General features: G+C 36.4%; 1 protein-coding gene across 4 annotated transcripts in view; it reads right to left on the bottom strand.

Moving 5' to 3' along the window:
• Nup205 (nuclear pore complex protein Nup205) overlaps positions 1-26,194 on the bottom strand; it is a 287,241-nt gene that overhangs the window by 121,724 nt on the left and 139,323 nt on the right. The gene's annotated exons all lie outside the window — the stretch shown is intronic.

Genomic DNA, 26,194 nt, shown 5'->3' with positions numbered 1-26,194 from the left:
TTGTTTTATGTTAATTTTGTACGTTAAAAATCAGTAAATTTTATACTCTGGTAAAAAGCTAAATTAGGATAGTAAGAAAAAGTATGATGGGTTGAGGCTGATACAAGATTTTAAATAAGGTTAGTAAATTATTGTTACAATACTTCTAAACATTGTAAAATCTAAGAATTTTTTCAAGAATTTTGAATAGAATATGTGAGATAAGCAGTTATTATTCATAAAGAAAGATCAAAGAGCAAAACATCATGTAAATTTTTTATAGTAAACCGTTGCTTCACGTTACAGTTACTCTAATATTAATTTTATAACTTTCAGAATAACGTACTTGTTTCACTAGTTAACGTTACTGTTCAGTTGATCGATATTTTTCTGTACATAAAATTCTTTTGAATAGCATTAAAAAGTAGTTTAAGGAGGTTTGTCACACACCTAAGAAACTCTTAAACAAATTTTTTTACACCAATGCAGATATTAAGATGTACTTGAAGCACCTCTTCAAATCACTTGCCTATTAATGGTCCTGAAAAAGTTGATGTGCTCAGCAAAGTACTATCGACTAACTTAAGGTAATACTTTTGATACAGCACTGGTTAAATACGCACTAAGCCTTCTTATATCGCTTGTGACCATAACTCACTTGTATTTAACTGCTTGTAAATCTTTCATGTCTAAGAAAAAGAGTCACAGAATCTAAGAAATAATTACACAGTGGTTGAATATATAACGAGAATGAACAAGGTAGTAAAAATATAACGCAGTGTAACTTGAAGTCGTGCAGAGCGACTTGCTTGTACCAACGTTGCACGGAAGGGAGTGGGCGAGAAGACCGCACGCAAAACGAGTCAAGTGGTAGCGAGCGACAAGCGCAGTGATTGGCGGCCGCGCAGGGCCGTATATCGCCCGCTATTGGATACAATAATAGTTGTTGCCAGTGCACGTACATACAAACGATAATCATAATTATCTGCTGCGTAGTTACTGTTAAACATTAAGTTTACCGACAGGGAAGCTTGATGTTGTACATGTTCCCCAGGTTGATAGACAGCAGTCAGTACGAATGGATATCAAGAAAGAATGCATGTTTAGAACTAAACGAGGAACGCTTTTCACTTACAGTCAAGATAAACTACTTGATACACTTCATTTTATTAAAAAAAATTCGTAGAAAATTTAGGGAGAACATTTGGTTTTATTGAATTAAAGAAGCAGAAGTTATTCTTATCAACTAATTAAAGAAAGGCGCGGTCAGGTAGAACCGTCAGTGCGCTACAACCTCTTCAGGAGCTAATATGATTCAACATTTTAGTAATTTAACGAGTGCCGATTGATTTGATCTCGGAGACGGTGCGTAGTAAAATCAGTTTATGGATAGGTCTAATCAAAGAAGTGTCCTGAGTCTTAACACTTACGACTCGCATTAGCGCTTTAGGGTCTGTAAAAACTTCTTGAACTCTAGCAAGTGGCCACTTACTGGGGGAGTGAACTCGTTTTTTATTAAGACGAGGTCCCCTACTTGCATTGGTCGTCGAGGAGAGACCCATTTGCCACGAGTTTAAAGCGAACTAAGATACTCCACCTGCATCAAAAGCACTGCACGGTTTGTGCAAATACAAAAATAATTTTTTGTTACGACTTTGTGTTAAAATGATGGATTTAACTAATTATGTACTATGATGTCAATCACATCGGTTAATATCAGTAGAAGTTGGAACTACGTATTTATATCCAAAGAATTGTCTATTATTAAGTCTTGATTATATCAAATTATTAGGATTTTTCTGCCATATAAATATATAAAAAATTTTTTGTACGTAATATTTCATCATAGGACAGCCCTTGAATTTACAGTAATGTGTATTCTAATAGATTAAGTATACCTTAGTAAGCACAGTGAAAAAGACCAACCCCATGATAGGTACGTAGAATACCTGAGATGCCTGTGCATCTCATGCATGTCTCTCATTCAAAATCAGTATGAGTACACACGAAACACTTTGCACGTGGGCTGCACGCGCTACGACCATGTGTGTCACAGTGTATACGCTAGCAGACCATACTACATTCGTTTGAGCGCATCTTATACCGTCTATACCTGTATCGCACAGTGTTGCTATGTGAACCGATGCGTTTAACCCAATACTTCTCTCACACTGTCGATATATGGATGGTATTCATGCTACAGATGCTTGATTTCTTTTTCCGTGTACCCTGATCACTATGCAGGTCGGAGCAACAACCGCAACGAGACGTGAAACGTTGGTAAGCCGTTATAAAGAAGCCGATAGTATAATCCTCCACGATCTTTAAGTGCACGGCTCTAGTGACAATGCAAATAAACAAGGCAACGTAACCTTTAAGTGTGACTCTATCTCGGCACTTTGTAAGACCCACGGGAAAAGGTCCAGCGTAGTCTACACCACCTCTTTGAAATGCAGGGGAGGGACTCACCCTGACAATCGGTAGATCAGCCATCATCTGTGTCTGAGGTCGAGCAGCGTAACGGCGACAGATCAAGCAATGAGTCAGCTCGGAACGTACCAGCTGGCGACCATTTATAACCCAGTACTTTCGACGAAGAGCCGCCAACGTCATTTGAGTGCCACCATGAAGAGAGAGGCGGTGGTAGTGGTCGATAAGTAACAGGGAGAGGCTATCTTTGCCAAACAGTATCAATCGATATTTGACGTCAAAGTCTAGCAGAGCGTTATTTCACCTGCCTCCTACTTGCAACAATCCGTCAGACAGAAAGGGAGCCAACTTGCGCAAACGACTCGAGGCAGGGAGAGGCTTATGTTGATCAATGGAAAGGGTCAAGTTGTGGTTAATAACGGCAAGGTCCGATGCAAAACAACGCTGTTGATGATCATGTACCATAAACAAAGTGGTTGCCTCTACCTCTGCGGTGGTCAAGCTCAGAGAAGCAGGTTGCACGAAAACTTCACTGTGAATGAAGCCCAGATAAGGAAACCGGTCATTCGGTCCTGAGGAGTCTAATGGGGGTCTCCTCAGTCTACCGAGACACCGATAGGCGAAACGCAACACATAAGCCAGCTCGTACCAGCCTAGGCCAACTCGAGCAACGACAAAAGAGGATGCGACTGAAGGAGTCAGACTCCGTCTCCAAGCAACTAGTAGCGAGGTTGAACACTGGATTTGAATCAGTGACTTCGACCTTCAGGTCCGAGTATTGAGAGCTAGACCAATGTAGGACGTCGGGACCGTGGAACCATAACCGCTTGGCAGAAAGCTGACCTGGCAAAATGCCTCGAGAAAGCAAATCTGCTGGAATCTGCTTTGAAGAAATGAGGAGCCATTTTACGCCCGAAGCTAGACTGTGGATTTCGGAGCACCTGTTTGCAACGAAAACCGGCCACTTTGAAGGTGGGGCATTGAGCCAGTGGAGAACGTTAAGAGAGTCTGTCCACAAGTGGACTAATGTTTCCTCACGAAGGCCATAGTAAATAAAATATCTGACGATTTTAGACAATAAATAAGTTGCGCATAGCTCAAGTCACGGGATGCTAAGCACCTTTAAGGGTGCGACCCGAGTCTTGGTTACTTGAAGATTCATATGAACGTGATCGTCAACAACATGCAAACCCATGAATATCATGTTGTACACCAGAGGAGTAATAAATCCATCGGGGAATCCTTACTTTATTCAGTTTTGGAACCTCGCCCAGCCACTTCACCTAGATCTCGACCACTGATGGTGGAAGGGGGTCGTTCCATGAAATCCTAGTCAGCCACAGGGACTGAAGCAACATATTAGGGACTATAACCGTCGGTGAGAACCAGCCTAAAGGATCAAAGAACGTAGCCGTTTGAGCAAATAATTTTTTTTTTGTCCAGAAATTAGTGGACTTATCAATAGTGAACATGAATGTAAATTCATCGATTTTGGGGTCCCAAGATAGTCCAAGCAGAGGAACGGTCTCTACACATTCCTGCAGGGTCTTCGATTGATCGACGCGAAGATCAGGAGAGATACTAACTGAAGCCTGCGGCAAATTAGAAGACCATTTGTGCAGAGGGAACCCACCTAATCGCGCCAAATCCACAAGCTCCTCACATTTTTCTAATATCTCCTCTGCCGAGTGACCGCCAGACAAGCAGTCATCGACGTAGAATTCCTCGCGTAGAATTTTGAAGGCCCGGGGGTGCGATTCAACATGTTCGGAGGCAAGTTGGCGTAAGACATGAGTCGCTAGAAAGGGGAAGCACGCGAGACCGTAAGTGACAGTAGTCAGAAAGTAAGTCTTGATCGGAGAGGAAACGTCGTGCCTCCAGACGATCGCTTGGAAAGCTTGATTGTCTTCATGGACTAGAATCTGTCAAAACATCTTCTCCATGTCGGTGGTAAAGACGAACCTGTAAAACTGCCACCTGAGAATTAATTCGAAGAGGGTCATGAGGAAATTTGGGCCTACGTGGAGTAGGGAGTTCCAAGACAACCCGTTTTATCTTCCAGCAGAGCCATTGAAGACGACTCGCAGCTTCAGCGAGGAGCTGTTGGCTCTCAAGACTCCATGGTGAGGAAGGAAGCACCTCGCAAGGCTCAAATTCGATATCTCGCGCATGTGACCAAGAGCTAAGTACTCAGCCGTAAAGGCCTTATATGACTCCAACAAATGGGGGTCATCCTTGAATTTTTTCTCCTGTGGACAAAACATACAGAGCGCTGTTTTATGAGAGCTTTCCCGGAGCAAAAAAGTATCCGCGGCTTGGTCTTTAAACGAAAGTTCAGCCATAAATCGACCGTCAGAGGACCGCGAGTACGAGTCAATGAAATGCTCCTCGCAATGAAGACCCTCTCCCTTCAGCTTGGGCGTGGAGAGGGGCTCTTTAACCAGCCATAATCGTCGCATGAGTTCACTGAGATCCGGGTCTTCGCGGAGGTGCATTACTGCGAACTCCTCGGGTTGCGTGGTGATCACGTGACTCGACTATTGGGATGAAGAGGGGGAATCTCCCGACGAGCGGGGAAGGGGCCCGGTTAATAGCTATCCAATCCCAGATGCGGTCGCGTAAGTTGATGATGTCCCGTCGAACCGAATTTTGTATTATGTGAGCGTGGACCGAGGCTCCTAACAGAACATCTATTTTATCCAACGTATAAAATTCAGGATCCGCAAGTTAAAGCCCTCGAATGTGAGGAAGACTTAAACTCTTGCAAGCGGGGGGCGAGTACGACGAAATCTTGGGAATGACTAGAGCTTCAGCATTGCACTTATAGCTGGAATCGAAGTGGGGCTGGAAGGTTATGAAGGTCTTTCTCCGAACGGAGGTTACATGAGACTCACCCACGCCAGTCAATGAGATACTAACCGATTTGGTTTTGAGTTTTAGCACGTCACAGGGGAAGCGGCTTTTCAGCGAACTTTGAAAGCCCTAGTCGACCAGCGCTCTCACTAGTATTCGAGCGCCGTCGGGACTGCAAATATAAATGCGCGCTGTAGCCACCAAGAACTTGAGTCCCGAGGGGCAGCTGGGATTGCGTAGCAGACTTGTAGTGGCGCAGAAACTTTGACCGTAGAGAGACTTACTCTGCTTGTCAAAATCATCCCGGTTACCTTGGGAGGACTTGTCTAAAGAAGACGCCCCTTTGCCTTCAGTGTGTTTATTCGAAAGCGTCGAGCTTTTCGAGAGATTAGATTTACCCTCGTCGTGATCAAGCAAGGTGTGGTGCTTTCGCTGACAAACCAAGCAAGTGTACTTGCTCTTACACTGCTTGGCAGTATGCTGTCCAAAGCAATTGAGACAAATTAACACGTTTTTAACGAATAAAGTAAAGATCGACAGTACATAATAAGTCTACTTTTTCATTTAATCTGGTATGGATCTTCATCAAGTGACGACCGATAATATAGAATAATTGAGACAAAGTTGCCTGTCGTTCACGAGCTGCCTCCGTTGGATCAGTGGTATGCTGCGAAACGATGGACACGAGCGAAGGGGGTAAGACTTGCCACAGACAAGATATCCCGGTGATCTCGAATCATCAGGTGCAGCAGTGCTCTGATGAACAGACGAGGACTTTGGTTTGGACTCTGTGGAGTCAGAATGAATACCGGAGGCCGGTTTCCGCTTCGTCGACTCCAAAGTCTTTAGCGTAATGATTTGAGCAGCGATAAACTCTCGCAAACGAGCGAGGGTTAAAGGTTCATCACTACTACCTAAGTGCTTCTGCCATTCTCTGTTGGAAAAGTGATCGAACCTACTGACAATGAGAGCGATGAAGATGTCTTCACTGCCGTGTTCTCTGCCCAGAGCAACGAGTGAATTTAAGGGGCCTAGCATCTCCTTTGACAAGCGCTTTATTTCCATGCACGAATTGGATTTCATATTTAGACAATTAAGAATCATGCAAGTGTATAAAGTAACCAGGCGTCACTTACGGTCATAAAACCTAACGAGAGCATCTCAGGCCTGAGCGTAGTTATTACCCGAGAGGGAAATATTTTTTATCAGGTCCGCTGCGGCTCCAGTGACATGGGTCTGTAAATGCTGATACTTGATAACAGTCGCGAGCTCTGTGTTAAGGTGAACTTAAGCTCTAAAAACGTAGCGGAAGCTTTCATGCTGGCTAAGGTCTTCACCAAGACCGAGAATATTCTGGTGAACCGCTGAGATTTGATCGTACGAATCTTTGACTACTTTACTTCTGGTCTTATATTGACCTCGTGTCATTTTCACTTCACTTAACTTTTTAAAATTGTCAAAGGCACTTTTTTTCTTTCCATAAAGCGCTAGTTGCTGTGCGTAAAGGGTATCCATTTCAGCCATTTGGGGTAATTTAAGTAGAACAGAAACACGAGATCGAATTAGGTGGCACGTAATGACGCATTTAGTACAAGTAGACGCTAGTTAGCACTTCAATCGCGTTTCACGAATTACGAACAACAATAATAATAAAATTGTCAATAATAATGATAATAATAAAATTGTCAATAATAATACTAATCAATTAGTACGAATACCTTACTAAGGTAGGTAAATTGGCAGCAGCAAAGCGATAAAAAACCAACGTGGTGTGCAGCACTAGCGATAACAGTGGTAACGGAGCTAGCTCGTATCGGACCACAGCAATGGCGATGGTAGCGGTAACGGGGCTGGCTTGTAGGGGACTGCAGCAGTGGTGATGATGAGTAGTATTTATGTGTGTGCATGCAGCACAGAAAGTGGCAACAAAGCCTAGCTGATAGCAGGCCAAGTGCTTTATGTGTGTGTGTGCGGCTTGTGGACGGCCGCAGCACTAGCAGCAGTTAACTCGATGCATGTGTGCGTGCAGCACAGAGAGAGAGAGAAAGAGAGAGAGGGTCGGGCGACGCGCCAGCATCCTGCTCCGATCGCTCTTCGATTTCTATAACTTGTTGAGGAGCAAAACTGAAGTCGTGCTTGGTGAGGCATTGTGTCCGAACCTTTTACGCACGTATTTTTAATTCCATTTCTTTGTATGATCAATATCGAGATCTAAGGCGATTTTTTTACTATAAAAATGCGATTAACGACAACATTAGACCGTCTAGAATAATTATCGAAATCGCGTAGTATTAGAAGAATCAAGGTTCTTTGTTTTATTTGTATATGTGAATAAGCAAATTAATCTTTCTTTCAACGATTTGAAGCACATGTGCTCTATTGTAAGACAAATGATTTAATACATAATTAAATTTCTTATACCAAAATTAGTTATACCTAAAAATTCATTAATACGCTAGTATTCATGCTATATATCTGTTAAAGGTAATGCACCAATCCATATAAAGAATTAGGTTTCCTTTCCGTTTTTACATACGTGGGACATGTATGGGATATTATCGTAACATAAGTTTTCTTTAGATAAAACATGATGCTATTCTATCGCGTTTAAAAGTGAGCCAGGACCTTGTGAACTTTTATGTTTTAAGTTAAAGTGAGTTTCTCATTATCAAATAGCCAAATATACCAAAGGGAAACGTCACACGGTTTTGTAGCTATCAATTCTGTTAAAACGTTCTTTAGAAATATACTTACATATAAACCAACAAAATATTCATGTTTGGCAGATATTTATTTTTTTTCGGTTTGAATTAAATCTTTGAAGCGAGAAAATTTTTTAAATGAGAAAAAGCCATATTCTCACATCAAATATATGAAAACCATGATAAAATGCTAATTTAGAAAAATCGAATAGATATTAGAAAACATTTTGAAAAGGGAACCAAAAAAAATCAGTAAAACATATTTAAAGAAATAAGTAAAAACATACACAATTGGCAAAGTTAAATTTCAATCGACCGAATGAATCCTACTGAAGGACTACTAAATCACACATACATGCGCGCATGCATAGATGCACACGAATTACTCTTCCACAACTTGCTTCTATAGTTTTTGGATTAAGTAGTTCCAATACATATACAGAATTTAAAAGGTGGAATTAAAATGAAAAGTTAACACATCGAATGCATAGCACTGGTTACGGAATTCATATTTTTACGATTAAATGATGTCAAATCTTCACCTTCGATTTGTGTGAGGGCCCGTACGTCAGTTTCGCCGAAATGACCCATATCTAATGATTGTTTAGTACTTAATAGTTTTATGAAAAGAATTTACTTTCCTCGTGGATTTTTTTTCATGCTTTTTTTTAAGTATCGTGTCGTGAAAATTTTTTTCCTAAACATACAGCCGAAGAAAGAAAAATAACGAATGGAAGCGACTAATCAGCGCTATGTTTGTCCACTCTTTTATTCCGTCATTGGTCACTTCTATTCCTTACTCTTTATTCATCGACTACATTTTCCTGCATATTTTTTCATCTTAAGAGATACCGGCTGATGACTTGAGGTGATTAAGACCAACTATACGATACTTGGAATTATTCTTAAGATACTGTAACAAAATTTTTTTTTGCTTCGATATTCCAGTTAACTAAAATACAGTATAGGTTTTGTCAGTTAGACAGTAATTCATGATTTTCAATCGTGCTCTTATTTTTTCATAATTTTGATTTGCAAATGATCTATTATTTTTCTATGATATTGATAATTCTTTCATCACGCTAAAAATAAAACATAATAAAAAATTTTTTTTAATTTTTTTTTGGCAGTCTGACATAAATAATTAATTTAAGTGGCTACAAAATCCAATTTTAAATATTGTATACGTCAACTTTCACACACTTTGCGGGCTAACCCTTTACCTAAACTTAAGATAAGAATCTTTCAATTTAATGTATAAAATAGTATCTTATGAGACATTTATATTTTTGTACTGCTATATTCTTTGTTATTATTTTCTTTAATAGCTGTAATATTATAAATATATAACTTAATTGCTACTTTAAATCACTCAAGTGAAAAGATTAAAATGACAATTTTAAGTTTGTTATTTAAAAATTTTAAATTTTTTTTTTTAATCATTTGCATAAAATTTTGCAAAACAAAGCAATCTATAATACAACTTAATTAAACGTTAATATTTACTATCACAAAATAACGGCTGCAAAATAAGTTTTTGTATTTATCTAAAGGTGGTAACATCATTTTAGCTTTGTAACTACAATTACTCTTAATTATTTCTTGACTATAATAAACTACTAAACAATAAGAATTTTCATACTTGATGACGTAATGAAAAAAAAACATTTATGATTTATATTACTGAAATAATTTACAACAAATTAATTGGAAAAATTAATTTTATTGTTTGTATATTTGTATACTATATTTGTGTATTTTTCTTTAACTTTAGTCAAATTCGAATTATCTCACATCGAAAATTACTTGTTTTTTTTTTTTTTTTAATAATAATAGGATAACAAAACTAAAGCATCAACTGCTCTTGAATAATACAGGTTTTAAGCTATACTAATATACATTAATAACTTTGAACAAATATTTCAGAGAATAAAAATTTTCGAAAACATGTAGGTAATTGTTGACAAACATTATTTAGTTTATATTTTCAACATGTTGAATAATCTTCCTTATTCCGAGCAGCTTATACTATTATAAAACAATGTTTTTGTAAACAAATATGCGAGAAAAGCGATGGGGCTACACGATAACGATTATAATTATGTTGATCGTAATGAAATGAAAAGAAAAGTAATTTTGATGATCTTTTTAAAAATGATAATATGTAATGATGATAGTTATGATAATAATAATAATAATAATAATAATAATAATAATAATAATAATAGTAATAATACTAATAATAATAGTAATAATAATAATAATAATAAGTGAAATAAAAATAATAATAATAATACTAATAGAAAAAATGACAGTAATTATCATAATGGTAATGATAATAATACGTGTAATAATGATGATAATGTTAATTTTAAAATTATCCCATCTAGAACGATTTTCTACATATAACGATTGTTATTGCAAATAAGGTAATTATTGTTTTTATGAGATGCGAGATATTAAACAAAATGTATTTTAATTTTTAATGATAATCGCCAAATAACGTACCCATTAAAATATACATATTTTATTTTTGTTTTGTTTATTTTTTCATCATTTTCGTACATTAGTTGCATTCAAATTACTTATGACAAAGTATTTTTCTGTAAATTCATATAAATTTTCATCTGTATAAATCAAAGAAACTATCAATATGTATGAAGTAAGTTTTAAAACATCTCGTTCATTTATTTACTCTGTCTTATTTTTATAAAACATTGTCCAAATTTTAAAGTTAAGTTATTATGAATCAAAAATAAATGCGTATGAGAAGACTGTACTAATACTCCTTATTTGATGGAAACAAGAAATTTATCAAGTAGTGGTTGGTTTTTAAAATACAAGAAAATTTAATGCCACCATGAAAACAACTATATAATCACGTGATGAAAATAAAAAAAAATTAAGAGAAGGGAAAAGAAAAAAAAGTTTTTAAAATATTTGCTGCATTGTCATAAACATGATGTAAAAATATGTTTGTTGATACAGGAATAGAGGGCACAAGGAGAGAATAAATACTTAAGCGAGTGTAATGTTCTTTAATAAAAATATACTAAGTAAAACATATTCAAGATCTTTTATGCAGATAGATTCATGGGATCAAAATATAACCATCAAGCGTATATCATTATTTAAGCCTGACAGAAGTATTATAGCTAATACAATGTGTTACAATAATTTTTTTATGTAAGTGATGTTTGAGGTGGGTAAGAGCGGAACAGAGTAAAGAAGGTTGAGGTAGAGTGGAGAAGTTTTTATCAGTCAGATATAACAGTTTAGAAGAAAAATAAGGTAAATCGTAGGAAAAGAAGATGAAAGGTAAGGCAAGCTATCAAATTTGTACGTATGTATGCATGTACATATATGTATATACACATACATATATACATACAAAAGCCTTATAATTAAAGCATGCTATCCACCGTAACAACACAGTTTAAGGGGTCGTGGGTTCGATTCCCGGTCGGGATACTCAGATTTTTTCTGATGGTTCTTGCCGGGTATCGAATTCATGAAACCGACTTAGGATAAAGATTTAGTTTTTAAGATGAAAAGAAAAATAAAGAATTGTGACGAGCTCTCGATAACCGGTCCTGCGTGACCGGGGAGATAAAAAAGATATGATATGTGCGAATAATAAAGAACGAAAATGTAATGACAAGCGAAAATAAGAGAAATGTATAATGACACGATGGAAAAAAAAAGGCCAGTTTAAAAGACAATGTAAATGTTGAATGAATAAAGAAAGTGTACATACCATAGTAGGTCAGTACACTATAATATAAAAAAAAAAAAAAATACGTATATATATATATATACTAAAGCATATTAACTAGTAACGCACAAGCTTTTTGAAAGCAGTATATTTTATATTCAGACACATAAACAATTTGAGGGAAAGCAAATTTAACACTTATTTTCAATTATACACATACGTATATATTCATACATACATACAAAAGCCCATTAACTGATAAGGCTGAAAATCTCTTTGAAAGCAGTATCTTTTATATTTAGACATATACACAATTTAAGGGAAAGCAAAATGAAACACTTATTTTCAAACATACCTTCACCTTCCAAAATCATCTTTGTTTCTTTCGTAACATGGATCATACACAGCGAGCGTTTTCATTGCCACGTCAAATTGATAGTATTCCTAATTGAGTAGGAATACTACTGTTCGTCGTATGATATTGTGCGCAGTAATAAATAAGCCGTGTCAACTGTCTTAACCATCACATGGCAGTAGCGAGTAAAGTTAGTTATTAAGTTGAGACATAAGCTAAGAAAGCACTGTTTAGTAGTAACGACTAAAAAGTATTACTCAAAAGCAGTAGTACAAACTAAGAAGTGGTAATAGAAGCAAGTAACACAACTAAGAAGTGCACCAACAATGAGAAAGAGAGAAACAAGGTGGCCCCTTGACGAGTACTTTTAAGTTTTGGATAGTACAGCGTCTCTGCTAAGTGCATTGACTAATAATGCATTCTCGAAGATTGACATCATCCTCAAAATTATGGAATCAACGAACATGGCTTGAAGAAGGTGATCTTCACCAAGTGCTTTATTTTCTCTTGGTGGATACTTGTAACGCACTTGTCAGGTACTTCTCGGGTTCTTGACAGGTACTTAGCAAATATTTTATGAGACCTTGCCTTTTCTGCTGCCGAAACGAACCTCTCTTTCACTCCTACGGTGGTATATGAAATATTTTGATTCTGAAAGGTTCTGATCCACATAAGTATAAGCGTAACCTAAGAACCCACAGTTTAACGGGTTCATCAGCATATGGGCAGTATTAAAATATAAACTTGATAGCTTGCATCACATGATAAAACATATTTAATTATCCTGTACCAACTCTGTATAGTAGATGTTGATCTTCAAACCTAAATAATAATCCGTTATCTCATTTTTTCTTAAACTTAACCACACAAACTAAGCCATAAACGCTCCTCAAATTCACTCATTTATGAGTTGAACAAGACTGTAGATTTTGACGAATCAAAAAAGTATTGGTGTACCCATGTAATTATAATTTAATAGAGATTAGTAAAAACATAAAAATAGTATTTGAAGCTATCGTATTATTTTGAGCTTATGACTGTACGGACAATAATCAGATACTCAATAAGTACGCTATTTTGTTGTTAAAACTAAAGATGTTTCGTCATGGTTCAAGAGAATTCTGGATTTTACTTGTCATATTTTCAGAATGCAAAGCAAAAGCAGGTGTGATTTTAAAGTCCTTGCAATTTCATGCGTATGCCTTTTTTTTGATGGTAATATAATCAGACAATAGACAGTTTTTATCTTACTTCGTTAAGTTTGTACAATAGAAGAAAAATTTTGGCATTTTTTGAAAGATCTTGGTTTCGAATAGTTTCGTATTGTCATTTCGTCAACTTGGCATCCTCCACTAGAGCAACGCATTCTTCTTGAGAGAACAAAACAATTATTTATATTTTGTTTTCCGAGTTGCAAATATGTTGATTAATGAAAAGAATCTATTTTCAATAAAGTTTTTTTAGCAAAGCTCTACTTGTATATACCTTCCTGTATTATATAGTGGTATGATTTTTAGGTAACAACTAGCTCCTTTCCACTCTATCCCTAAATAAAATAACTTTCTATTTTTTATCGGTAAAACATAACCCGTTTAAAAAAGAGGTAATGAACCCCGCATTAGTTAGTGACGATACAAGCACCACCAACTAAAAAACTTGATGCTAGTACCATATTCAATTTTAATATCTAAATTAAAATTGTTTTACACTAAATAATTGTTTTTTAACATTATTTACGCTAAAATAAAAATCTTGAAAGTACCAAAATTAAGGCGGCTCATTATCAAGAGTCAACTCACACGGCCAGTCAAATAATTTGATAAATATTTGTTGTGCTCTTAGATTTACACATGATTGTAAAAAAGGTTTGTTAATATTCGTATTCAAAGAAGAATATAATAAAATTGGAATAGTCTCGTATTTTGTACATTGAAGAATTAAAACATGGTTATAATCTAAGAGAAATAGGGTTATTTAAGAAATGTTTTCCAATCCTCATTGAGTATCAATCATTTAAAGGAAAAGAGAACTTTTTATCTAGGGCATATCATTATGCAAAAAAAATTTGAAAAAGCAAAGCATTGTTTACTATTATATCATTATATTTAAAATAAGTGAGGTCTAAGAATGCTTCTAATACCATCAAGAAGAAAAAATCCAGATCTAGAAAAGTTACGAAGATGTGGAATACAAGCAAACTGTTTCTTAATATTGCACGTTTTCTGAACAAAAAACGTTTAATATTGCGTACTTATATTTTTTATGTTTATTTGATATTAATCATCACGACAAGCATCTAATCAAAAATAATTGAATAGGTTGGAGCAAAAACCACGTAGAAGAGCGTAGCTTAAATTGTATATGTCAAGTTGTTTGTGTGGGGCATTAAACACGAACCCCCTACAACTCCTCACAGTTTCCTTCATAAACCTCTGTTGACCCCCTTCTCCCGGCCCCCCGCAAAACAAGGTAAAATTCTGTCACTTTATCTCTTATTTTGGCTAAGTTAACTTTTTGTCTGTACCTCCAACGACCTTCTACAGCCCTTTTCAGAAAATTTCAGGACCCCCACACCATTTTTGTGAAACATAACTGAAACTCTACTAACCATTATGGACACTGACACTTACCCACACACTTATCGTAGTTTACTAATAAAATAAATTGTAAAATAAAATAATATGTATACATTCATGTGTACATATACACATTCATTTTTAGTAAATAAACAGAGAGATTTTTTAAATAAAAAAAAAAAAATTAAATTACTGAAAAATGAGTGTATTGTCTTTTGTGATTTTTCTGAGAATCATTGTTTTATAATTCTAAATTCTGTACAAGGTATTCAGTGGAATAACGATAAAGTGACGATACATCCATTTTCCATTTATTACAAAGATGATAAGAACGAATTGCTGCTAAAAAGTTTAGTAAGTATGTCTGATTGTTCACGACACGACACAATTGCAGTCCATATTTTTCAAAAACAATTAGTACAATTTATAAACTTAAATTTAAAGGGGGTTAACAAAATAATATATTTTTCGAACGGTGCCAGTGGGCAATACAAGAGTTAGAAAAATTTTATTAACTTTTCACACCACGAAAAAGATTTTAAATTATCAGATGAGTGGCATTTTTTTCCGATTTCACATGGAAAAAGGCCATGTGATGGACTTGGGGGTACTTTAAAAAGACTTGCAGCTAGAGCTAGCCTGCAGAGGGTTAATAACCCTATCCAAACACCAAAAGAGTTATTCGACTGGGCAACAGAAGCATTGCCAAATATAACGTGTTGTTATTCGACAGTTAATGAATACCAATTGGAAGAAAAACAATTGTCCAAACGTTTCCAAAAAGCTTTAACAATAAAAGGAACTTTAAAATATCATTGTATTAATCCGATTTCTTTACAGCAATTGGAAGCAAAACGGTATTTATCTTGCGAAAAAAAGGATATTGTAAAAATTTTTCAACAGAAAATGTAAACATTGCTAACTTTTAAATATTGTGCTTATTATTATATTCCAAATATTGTTCTTATTAACTAATGCATTATTTAAATCTTTATAAAAAAAATTTCATTTTCAATAATGTTTTTTATTTATTTTTATTCATGTATTTTTTCTCATCTTTTCGGCAAATGAAAAATATTTTTTAATTGAAAAAATGATACAATTATTTGTATTTAAGAGATCAACGGTGTACAACAAGAATATAAGCCGTAAAATGTGACCCACGTGTCGATGTGACGCACCACGCTGAATTAATTAATTTTTTTCTCACAGTAAAAATAACTTTTACACCGTTTTTAAAAGCATTTTCGATAGAAAATTTGACGCAGAATACGATAAAAATAGTAAAAAGTTGATTCATGGGTGGCACCACTGTTAAAAACCGATTTAAACATTTAAATTGTTAATAACAATTTGAATTTTTTGACAATTTGTTTTGTAAGTATTTTTTTCTTAAAGCTTGTCTTTTTACCTTCACAATTAAAAAAAAATGAGTTTTTTAGCTTAAATAGAACCGTAGTTATGAATTTTTGAAAAATAGGCTATTATCGATGAATCATCAAACTCACGAATTTTCGATCTTGTTTATTTTTCAAAATATTGAAAGTAAAAAAAAAAATCCTCTTACAGGTATTTCTTTTTTTTCGATGTAGAACCCGTAAAAAAAAGTTTCAGTTAAATCAAAAATGTGTCGGTCAAAAAGGTGTTCGGTTTTTAAAATAACGTCCCATTTATATAAATTTAGTGGAAGTATGCTGACGTCGTTTTTTTCAAATTTTAAATTATAACATTTTCGATCCATTCACGTTATCACCCTCTACTGACCTCATTTAAATACTCAAATATTTACTTTTTAATAATTATTTTCATCTGCTTTTTCACACCATCCAGAAGGAAAATGGATGGACTTTATACATACGAATAATTATTGATCCATTTGTTTTTATAGCTAAGACTAAGATTATAGATCAATATATATACATATACATATCAATGTATGAATATTGTGTACTTTTATATATACTCTTTTTAACATGTATACATGCACAACCTTTTCGACACAAATCCTTGTGTTGACCAACAGAGGCACTACTACATAATTGTCGCTTAGCCAGACTGTGTAAAAATTTCGGCTCAGCTGCCTTTTTTACATGTGGTCTTGGTGTATTCAGCAAATGCTACTAGCAGTAAAGTTAACTATAGGTCCAGGCATGGTTTAGCAGCTCTTCTGTCAACCTGTACTAACAGTCGGTAGGTTCCGCATCTGACCTATGTAAGGCCGCGATCACACGTGTGCAGAAAAGAGCTGCGAATTGTGGATTTCATCAAAAAAAAGTTCACCCAGCCTTATCTTAACTATCTTAGATTATACAATAAGATTTTTCTATGCACCACGCACAGCACTGCGGCCGCGTTTAAAAAATACATTAATGATTGAAGAGTACATCTCCTATAACATGTATTGCAGATTTCTACTTCTACCTTTCAAGTACATACCTCTAGAGAAAGCATACAATTATATACATTAACTAAGTGACGAGGCAGCCCAAGTGCAAGTAGTACAGTAGGTTGAGGGACAGTGGCACGAAAGAGTAAGTATGCTTTTGTTGGTTTCACTATATTTCAGATACACTTTTCCAAACAAGACTACTGGTTCCGAGAGTCAGAATTCACGTTACAGTGTATTTATATACATATACACTTCGCGTGCCAACCCCCATTTTTAAATATCAGTTAAATACTTCATTTTTTTAAATTGCCTTTGAAGTTATAAAAATACAAAAATATTTGTTAAGTAGTTTAAGAGTCAAACCAGAGGTAATATAAATTTAATAAATACTACTATATAAATTTATAAAATACATGTTTGTCTGGTTTCAAACCTCAGAAATTATTTGAGGAATTTTAGAAAATCAAATACAGTTTGAAAAATATTTTTAATTAATTTATGGATTAAATACTGTTTCCGGAAAAAAAGATCGAAAATGATCTTTCTATTTGACTTTATCGACCAGTATGGGATTCTAATAAGCCCTGATTTTAAGTACAGATGAGAATGTTAAAACAAGTATTAAAAAAAAAATTGTGGTTATTTTCTATGGCCGTAAGGTATAGTGCGATAATTAGTACACGTTGACCATAGCATAGCGCCACCTGATCATACAGCATTACCATGATCTGCAATGATTGCTTTTAGACCAAAAGCAGATGCACGAATGTAGTCTAAAAACAAGACCAGCCGTAAATCTCTTCAGAAAACTTATCATTCGTGAAGATCCAAAATGTTTTTGTTGTATTTCATTCTAATGTAGATAAAGGTATTTAATTAGTGCCATTTAGTCAATTCCGTGTACCAGCCACAACTTTGATTAACGGTATGACACATTAGCTGGGGATTACGTTAGCGACTAACGTGTGTTGTTTATACGGGGTATTTTTAGTACTTACACGTATGCTATGTAATGCAACTTTAAGTTAACTTCAACTGGCAAAGAATCAGGTTAACACTAGTATCGAGCAATATCGATTGCAGCAACAGGTAGTGTAGCGCAGCAATCACAATTGAATAGCCTTTTACTTTCTGATGAAGCGCACCTCAATTGAATACAGAGGCACCACTCTGTTGCAGCTGCAATCGGCGATACTCGAGACGAGTCACGAAAACAAGACACACTTGAGTATTCACTGTTTATTTATTGATGTAAGTAACATCCACTCAAAGTACACTTATTATGTGGCACACCACAAAGACGACGATTCCTGCGTCGTGGCTCGCTGTTGCCACTACTTGGTATCTCTTGGTGTCGTTCACCTAATAATTCGTGGTAGGGGATTTGGACTGACTCTACGTGGCATTAGGGAAGGGTAATTAACAACAACTACTTTCACGCACGCTTCACACAGCACCAACACTCTATATATGCACCTACCAAGATATTACTCCTGTGAAGTACTTGATGATGCTCCCGGTGCGGCGATGCTATGGGCGTCAAGGGCACTAGGGAACCTGGGTGACCGTGTAAGGGCTGGCTCGTGTGTGTGTAAGGCACTGGGGCTTCGGCCTCGCAACATCGCAGTAACTCGGCAGGCGAGAGTCTGCTGAGGCCGTGCCATGATGCTCTGGTGCCAGCCTCGCAGTAAGCTCAAGTGTCTGTCCTTGTCTAGCCGCGGAGGTGCACCATATACTATGCAGCCCAGCACACACTAGCAGCCAACACAGTACTACAGATTGGCCATCATTACTATATTTTTGTTCCCGGGATACCGATACACCGATAGCTACCGTTCACAGATACATTCCCTTAATATTGCACACTCACATCAAGGTATGGGTACAGGACAAATGAAAAGAGAGTCAGACTGAGCTCTATAGTTACTCTTACTGCTATGGCCTCCGGGCCTGATACCGGGATTTCGTACTCTTCAGCAAGGCACATGCAGGAGACAGAGCTACCTACGAGACTCTCGCCACTTATTGTTGGTGACAAGGGTTCTGTGACGTGTTAGGATGTATTTCCAATTCACCACGTCACAACGGATGGAAAATAAAAATTTGAAACAGGAAAGTGCAATTTGTGCCAAGATTAAAGTTTATTTTTTACTCGAAAACTGACCTTTACAATAATATATACCCACAACAGCAATACCAGCCATAATGTTGTCAATTGGTTTTTTACAATAATTCACAAAAACAAATCAAAAGTTGTGGACAAATTTAGATAAGATAATTAAAGAAAAATAATATTTTTTGTATTGTTTGTATAGTGTTTTTATTAACACCAATTAATTTTTTTTTTACTTAATAAGATCTTGTGTACAAAATGATTTTCTGCATTTACTGCTAGAGTTTTATTATTCTTTATATAAGCCGCGAGGGAAGATGCGGGCTCCTTATTAATAAAAAAACACTCAGCGCTATTCAATTATATCAACACCTTTTATTTACTAGCTTCTCTAGCTTATACAAACCGTTTAATTCTAGCTTTCTACCTAACTTATTATTATTAAATACAATACAATAAAAAAAATTCATGAAGAAAAAATAAAGTAAAACAAAGAGTTGATGAACTGTTGCACGCGAAGAGAAAGAAACTTTTGGAGACAACCGAGTAGCTCGAGAGTCAGCACAAGAGAGAGAGCTCGGCCGAAGCACAGCCGCTGGTAGGGGATTGCAGAGGCACTTCTCACCGTCAGCTGTGATCATGGCTTACTAAATGTCGCCACCGCGCGACCTCTGGTTTGATCGGGTTGATGCACCGTGCCAACTCTGACACTCCCTCCTACGGAAGACAACTCGATCTTCTCCACTCAGTTACTTGTTTCTGTGAACATAATTAAAAATTATTTATAATCATATTAGTAAGTCTAGCATGAATTTCAAAGGGCAGAGGTTTGATCATAATATCTGCAATTTGCTCCTTTGATTCTATCCAACTTATTCTAACTAGGTTTCTAGCTACACATTCTCTAACATAGTATTCTTTAACATTTCCTAAGCTTATTACTATTACTAACTTGACTACTAGCTTCAGCTGCTTTCTTGTCGCACCATAGAGTCATGGGCAAAAAGGAACTTGAGAGAATCAATGATAGTGAGTTTTGTAAGGAGACCATTTCTTGACAAGCCTCACTCATCGCAACATATTCTGCCTGACATGTTGATAAAGCTACGTATGACTGTTTGTGTGTTTTCCAGGCAACTGGATCGCCATACAGACTAACTATAAATCCACTTGTCGTTAGGGATCCTTTGCAATCAGCAAAGCTAGCATCGGAAAATCCCTGTAAATCGTCTAACTTTCCTCTGAACGTGATTCCTAGATTCCTTGTATGTTTGAGATACCTACAAACTCGTTTTGCCATTTTCCATTCATTCCCAGTGGGACTGAATTGGTGTCGACTCAAAACATTTACTGCATATGTTATGTCGGAACGAACCGTGTTGCCAAGTACAAGAGAGATCCCACTAACTCTCTGTACGGATCTTTGTGGTTTAGATTTATATCTAACTGCTTGCTAGCTTGCTCTTTTGTTTCATCGTCTAGCTCTTCTCTATCTCGCCTTTCTTTGTTTCTCACCTGATTCGTAATCATAGGTGTCTTTTGTGGATGCATCTCACTATAACTGAAGCGCTTCAACATTTTATCAATGTACTCCTCTAGAGTGAGTGTTAAAGTGTGATTGCATCGTTCTCGTTTTATATTCGTTCCTAAGAATGTTTTAGATTCTCCCATGTCAGTTATTTCAAACTCTAACTTTAACATTGATTTCATTTCATCCAACTTACTAACATTATTACTGTCCATAAGTATGTCATCGACATATAGTAGGAGCATTAAAAAGCTATGTTTTCTCTCCACGTAAACAGACAAGGTTCAAGCTCGTGGGATTTTAAACCAAGTTTCGCTGCTACTTCCCTGAATTTCTCATTCCAACATTTTGGACTGATTTTTAAGCCATACAGGGCACGTTTTATTTTGCATACTTTATCTTTCTTCGTTTCTATCGAGCTTTCGTACCCTTCAAGGATTTCCATATAAACCTCGTAGTCTATCTTTCCATTCAGAAACGCTGTTTTTACATCTAACTGGCAGGCGTGTAGATCGAACTTATTTATGATGTCCAATGCGGATCTTATGATTTGCCTACGTGAGACAGGCGAGTAAGTTTCACTCAGTTGATATTCATTTCTATCTTTAAATCCTCGTATTACGAGTCGAGCTTTGAATCTAACTTCGCCGGAATTTCCAATTTTTCTTTTAAATACCCATTTTGAGTCAATTATATTGGGTTTATCTCTTCCAGCTGTCTTTGGTCTGTCCACTAATGCCCAGACGTTATTTTTTTTCATTGATTCTAACTCTTCATTTATGGCTCTCTGCCATTCAATTCTATCTTTTGAATTCATGGCTTCTTTATATGTTTGCGGGTCTGTTTGGGTATCGATCAGGAATACTCTACTAGTTTCAGTATCCAGCAACTTCTCTTCTATCTTTTCTGTCTTTTTTAGCGTTTGTGGATTTCTGTCGAGCTTATTTGGTCTCCCTCTTTTTCGTTTTGCTCCCTCCGTTTCTAATAAGGGCTGTTCACTTTCCTTTTCAAAAATAGTGAACCAAGATTTTCTATCTATCTCATGCAGTGGGTTTGCCCAATCTTTAATGCTGTTTTTATTATATTTATCTCCATATAATAATTTTTCGTTAAATCTAACATCTCTACTTTCGTAAAATTTTCCATCCTCTGGCTTCACGAACAGGTATCCTGTTGGTTTGTAACCAACAAGGATAACTCGTTTGCCTAGCGGATTGAATTTAGGCCCTGTTCTTCTTTGAACTTTGATGTAAGCCAAGCAACCAAAACGCTTTATTCTATCTACATTAGTCTCTGAGTCCGGTTTCAATTTCAAAAGAGGAGGTATCATATCGTTTGAGATGTGTGGTGTTCTATTGTATATATACACTGCCGCACTTAGAGCAAGATCCCACATAGTCTCGGGCAGTTTGGTATCGTACATGAGAGATCTAACTTTTCTTTGTATATTTTGATTCCATCTTTCGGCTACTCCACTGTGCTCTGGTGTGTCGGGGCTTCCTAGCTGTAATTCGGCTCCTAACTTCTCTAGAACTTCTAACGCATAACCACCTGTAAATTCTGTACCTTGATCGCATCTTCGATAACACATTTTTTCATCTGTTTCTATCAAATTTCTAACACTTCTAATAAATGCCTCTAAACATTTACCAGTTTCTGATTTATTTTTCATTGGATATTCCATGGCTACACGGGAGTAATCATCCACAAATACTGATATAAACCTATGGCCTTTGGGGTGACTTGCTGGACTTATAGGTCCTATCAAATCTGAATGTACTATCTGTAATGGTCTTGCTGCTCTATGTCTTACTTGTTTAAACGGTATTTTATCGAACTTTGAAACAATACAAGCTTCGCAATTCTTAATTGATTCCTCAAATTTAGTGTCTTGCAAATCTTTAATCATGGGGAATTTCTTCTGAAATTCTTTCAAGTACTGAAGTGATGCATGACCTAGTCTAACATGCCAAAGCATTCCTTTATTTACATAAATTGAAGTATTAGAACTGGTGTTGCTGATTCTGATTCTAAGTCCTTACATTCTAAATCAGTTATATTATTTATTTTTCTGTCACATAATGTTTCATGAAGATCAGAATACTTAGAGCTAAGCTCGTTAAGTTCTGATTCTGGATTTGTGTCAGTTTGCATTGTTTCGTCAATTGATTGAATTGCAGTTGAGCTTCTAGTATTATACTTATGCTCGTTTGCTGCTACATAAGATACTACTTTACTGTTATTTATATTTCTAGCTATCCTTCCATCAGAGCTATGTAACTGTAGTTCGATTACCCAATAGGGAGATTTGTATATTCCTGATACGAATGTTTCATTGGATATGGGGTCAAAAATGCCAATTATTGTTTCATCTAAATAGAAACTCAATCCTTTCTCTACAAATTTTCTCAAGGACAGCAAATTTTCTGATAGTAAACTAGCATAAATTACATTGTCTAACTTGGGAGAATTGTTTTCACCTAATATTCCGCTAACCTGTCCAACTCCCTCCGATCCCATCATCGCATCCTCACTATTGTTGGCACAATTTATGACAAATTGTTTTGTCTCATCTTGGGTTTTAAAAATTAATCAGGAATTACTCATGTGTTCTGTGGCGCCTGAGTCAGCCAAAAATTCAACTAACTTGTCGCTGCTGTTGTTTGTCAGGTTTTCTAAATTATTACTAGCGTGGAGTACTTTAAACTCACCTTTGTTGTTAGTATTGCTTCCCTAATTTAGATTTTGGGATCCTCTACCACGACCTCAACCACGACCACGACCTCTACCACGACCTCGAACATAATCTAACTTTGGCTTTTTGGGATCTGACGAGCTTTGGGAGTTTGAGTTTGAATTTCCTCGCTTTCTATTACCTCTGCCCCTATTACAGACATTATTTGAGTTGTTTACATACCCAGTTCTAGCTGCCACCGGTTTTCCCGTCATCTGCTCGACTTGCTCGTCTGTGTACGGGCAGGTGGTGCTGATATGACCCTCATATCGTCTGCACAGGTAGCACATAGCAGTCGTTCTTGAGCATCGGTCCAGTTAATGCCCTTTGTTACCACACGTACTACAAATTCCTTTCCTTCTAGCTGTCGCAGTGAAAACTGCCGTTGGTGTTGTCTGAATTTGGGTATTTTCTGCCCTATCTCTTCTAGCTGCCTCCTGCTGTACAATACCTGGTTTTACTTGATTAATTGTTAATTCCTTACCGGTCGAATTTTTATTTATGAACTGAACATCTCGAATATTTGGTGAATGAGTAACTATTTTTCCGAAAAATGCATCTCTAACTTCAATTTCGGACAATTCTGTAACATCGGGTAGATTATTATATGTTCTAACTATTTTATCGAACTTATCCCAAAATGTGGAGGCTGTTTCCTTACTGGGATTGTATTTAATGTTGTACAGTTTCCGTCTAAGTCCTGCGGAGGATAGTAACTCCTCACTATCTTTTAATTCTTTTATTTTGCTTAAGAGTTCTTTCGGATCGCGGATGTGTGCTACTTTAGTATGATGGGTACTCTTATCCTAGCTTTATCTTTTTCTAACGTTTCTTTATCTACCTGTTTACTGGTTGAATTTTTTCATCAATTACGTATAGCAGATTTCCAACTAGCAGTTCTGAGTTCAAGTACTCAAAAAATGCGTTTATGCTTAAGTTTGAGGTTAATTTATAATCGCGTCAATTAGCGGTCTCGCGGTTTACTACTTCTACTTGGATTTTATTTTGCAAACCGGATTCATTTAGGTTGTACTTTGACAATTCTTCACGAATAGTATGACTAAGTAAAGCTTTGTTTAGATTCCTACTGTTCATATCAAATGCAATATCTGTATCTATGTTATTTCCTGCACCCTTGGGACTGGATAAGGGTAATTTTATTTTATTATTTTCTACCTGTTCTAGCTGATATTGGTCTTCTAACTCCTCCTGTCTCTTCCACGTTTGCACTTGTGTCGTGATCCTCTCTAGCCTTTCCTTTAACTCGTTGGTATTTTGTACAAATGTTCCAACTGCCTCATCTAACTTTTTAAACACTTGAGTCCTCTGGGCTGTACTTTCTCCTTCCGACTTGTCTAGCTTTCCTTCCATTCTAGCAATCCTATCCTCTAGATCTGTAGGTGAATTAATTTTGTTCGAATTTACTTTAGTCATCTTATTGGGTGTGTTATTATAAAATTTGAATCGATTTAAGTTTAAATCTGTCTTATCATGCTGTAAAATTTTTATATTTGTACCTTTCATTTTTCTCTCAAACGTGTCGTATTTCGGGTTAATTAATTGTGCACTTCGTGCAAGCTCGCTTGTATCTAGCATATCTTTTAACTTCTCTTTATCTAACTGTGCTTGGTCAAGAGTGAACGCGTCACTGATCGGGTCAATGGTCTTCTCTGATTGTTTACTTGGACTCTTGGACATTTGTTCCTTAATCGAGTCTTTGACGACTCTCAAGGTTTCTTCCGAAATTGAGTCCTTATCTAAAAAAAATTATGTGTGTATGTTTGAGTATATGAAATATGGTATGGATCCACCACTCTTGGCGAACATCAACCAAAAAGTGCAAACCCTGTACAAATTGAAGGTTGTTTACCCAGCGTCCAACAACTGAAGTAATAACACCTTTTAGAGAAATGCAGCCGCTCCTCACAGTGAACATCAACCAGGAGAGCAGTGCTGATTCTTTTTGCTTTGCCGGCACCTTCTGGCGAACAACAACCAAGAAGTGTAACCAGCTAGCTATAAGACTCAAAAGTTTAATCAAACGAAACTAACTTAACAGTTTTTCTAACTTTACCAATTTCATATGTCGTGCCTCCGCTTGTTATGATACACAATGTTTCCCCTTGAAAAACGGGATAGAATAGCTGGTCAGGATGGCGCTCAGAAAAAAAACCCAGAGTCTTGTCTTGGGTCAGTAAAAATAGCTGGAGCGTTCTTTGATCTAGCATAAAACACACGCTATTTATTTTCTATTTAGCTGCATCGAGAGGAAAAAAAAATAAATCGTCATTTTCTAACTATACACGGAGTTACACAGAAAAGAGAGAGAGAGAGAGAGGGTATATGTATAAAATCATCTATTTCTAAGTATACATTGAAACATGCACCTCTTTCTCTCGACATGCGCGTGCACTGTATCGAAATGCTACGCGTCCTCCACTATGGCGGTCGCTTTCGCGAAACCTCGCTTTTTCTCCTCGTGTATGTATATACACATACTCACGCCTTCACGCGTCCAACGATTTGTTTACTGGCACCTGGAGCCTCGCGTCCGCCCGCGGCGCGCAACACGCTCCCACGTGCGTCGTCTACAGGGCGCAGTGGAAGCGTGCCTGGGCCCATAACCTGCTAGAGTTTTATTATTCTCTATATAAGCCGCGAGGGAAGATGTGGGCTCCTTATTAATAAAAAACACTCAGAACTATTTAATTATATCAACACCTTTTATTTACTAGCTTCTCTAGCTTATACAAACCGTTTAATTCTAGCTTTCTATCTTACTTATTATTATTAAATACAATACAATAAAAAGACTTTTAT

The sequence above is a fragment of the Copidosoma floridanum genome, unplaced genomic scaffold (assembly GCF_036245765.1).
Source record: "Copidosoma floridanum isolate Cflo_tuat_1 unplaced genomic scaffold, Cflo_Japanese_pri ptg000020l, whole genome shotgun sequence".
Lineage (NCBI taxonomy): Eukaryota > Metazoa > Arthropoda > Insecta > Hymenoptera > Encyrtidae > Copidosoma > Copidosoma floridanum.
This window is presented reverse-complemented; position numbering and strand designations above follow the sequence as displayed.